This window comes from Terrapene carolina, unplaced genomic scaffold (genome assembly GCF_002925995.2).
Source record: "Terrapene carolina triunguis isolate 2854851 unplaced genomic scaffold, T_m_triunguis-2.0 Scaffold96, whole genome shotgun sequence".
Classification (NCBI taxonomy): domain Eukaryota; kingdom Metazoa; phylum Chordata; order Testudines; family Emydidae; genus Terrapene; species Terrapene triunguis.
This window is the reverse complement of record NW_020664447.1, coordinates 74,501,998-74,504,382: the sequence shown is the minus strand read 5'-3', so window position 1 is coordinate 74,504,382 and position 2,385 is coordinate 74,501,998.

Here is a 2,385-nt window from a genome sequence, read left to right as displayed (position 1 = left end):
TGAATTATTCATGTTTCAATTACATAACGTTGTTGATAGTTACTAATTTTATACATTTGCATCCAAGTGAAGGCCGGCCTTAAAGTTGCCTTCGGGGGAGGGAGGGGAGTAGCCTTCTCTGTGTATTTACATGCAGAGCTGTTCCAAGTTCCTGGTATATGGAACACCAAACCTCCTGGTATAGCCAGCTTCCTGGCAAAGTTCCATGCATATTATTATACACTTGGCAAGCCAAATTTCCTTCTGCACAGTGTGTCTATAAATAAAATGCTTCTTCCACAAGCAATTAAATGGAAGCATTTTTCTAAGCAGCATGCAAATGCAGTTTTTGTTTCTCACTGCAAGTAATAGTATCTGTGATGTTAGTTTAAGGTCAGGATTTTGGGGGTTTTATTTTTGTTGTTTTTTGTTTGTTTGTTTTTTAATAACTATATAAATATTGCCCTCTTTTGGGCTCTGGGTTTTATATGGGAATTAAAAAATAATGGTGAAAAAAGCTTTGTGTTTAAAGGATATAGCAGCCTCTGTTAAAAGGGGGTTGGTATAAAGAAGGCATCCCTAAGTTGTGTTTGATTGCTGACATTTCATTTAAATTTTAAATGCATCACTCTTTCAATTCATAAATTATATTGGCAAATCTAACTGCCATCTATTCCGTATTTAGTTTGCAAAGTCTTTGGGGGCAGGAACTGTCTCTTAATTCATGAGTACAATGCCTAGTACCATAAGACTCCAATCTTGGTTGGCACCTCTAGGAGCTAATAGAATACAAATTAATAAATAAATTATAATTAATTAATTAATTAAAAACATATAACAGTCTCATATACATGTGTTCAGCTGAAGGTTTGGATGTCAAACAACTGCAAAATCAGGACCTTGAGTTATATTTAATTGTTACAATGAATCCTAATAAAAGTATCTTAATTGTTACTTCAAATAATAAATCTCACAAAATAATGCAGACAAAAGGTTAGGATACCATGTTAATACTTTCTCTATCTCATACCTTTGGTAACTTAATTGTAGTATTAGTAATTAATATTAATAAACGTTTCCCCTTTTGGTCAGCTAGCTGTTCCACCTCTTCAGCTCCTCTCATGAAGAATGTAAAAAAAAGAAAAGAAAACAGGACTGTCCTATTGAACTACAGAACACTGACAAGATCAGAATAGCACTGAATGCTACTGCCTCTCTCTCTCTCTCTCTCTCTCTCTCTCTCTCATTATGTGAAGCGCTTGAATTTAGTTTAATCTTATTACAGACTGCATGATTTAGACATCTATGAGAAGAATTCTTCACCTACAATAATTCTCTGACAAGCTTTTCCTTGTCAGAATGTAAATTTCTAATGAGAGAAAATTCAATGTAAATTTCTTATGAGAGAAATCTCTATTCCAACCTTAGCTTGAAATGGTTCCTTTTAGAATATCTTTCTGTCTGCTCCCTATAGAATAACATCTCTCTCTTTCTCTTCCTTTTGTTTCCATTATTGAAGTTCTCTGCATGTAAATATTATATACCACACATGGTTGTTTTCAGCAGGAAATGAGTTTGTGGCAGTGCCACAGATGTGATATCCTGTGAGAAGGATGAGGCAGTTATACTGTGCAATCAGAAATAGGAATTAGAGTCCATGCCTTAAACAGGAGGCAGTATTAAAAATTAGAGGTTTGTAACAATGCTGGCCATACTATGAAACAGTGGCAGTGGTCAATAAATAACATTTTACTCATAATTATTTTCTGATGGAAAAATAGAGTAACTTTTTAACAGAGTCTGATTTAGAGAGTGTGGAATGGTTTCTCTTTGGTATTGCAGTGCCTCACACTCTGAGTGACAACAGGAAAGGTGTCATACACAGTCCTCAATGGGGACCATCTTTTTAAAGACAAACTATGTTTTTAAATAATAAATGATTCCTGGCAAGTTGTTTATTACCAGCAGTTAATGATCTGTTTATTAGTTAAAGTCTATGGCTGTTAACACTCCAGCAAATCAGTTAACTCTGTTAAACATCAGTTTTGAGTACATTATTGGTATTAACCATACAATGAACTGGAATTGTCGTGGACAGTTGATTTCATTGCAACAGCTTTTGTCAGCAAAGCAGAGCTATATAATGGGAAACAAAAGCACTCAATAGGATATACCGATGATATTGAAAAGAAATAAAGAAATTAGATAGCAGTTGTCTGTAGTGGTTAATAACAGTCTGTAAAATATCTATTCTGTTTTTCTAAATGTGTTCCAAAAAGCCTGGACTTTTTGTCCCAAGTATCCTGGAAGTCCTGGATTCCATAATTATAATGTGTTAAGAAATTGCAAGGATTGCTTGTGTGTGTGTGTGTGTGTGTGTGTGTGTGTGTGTGTGTGTGTGTGTGT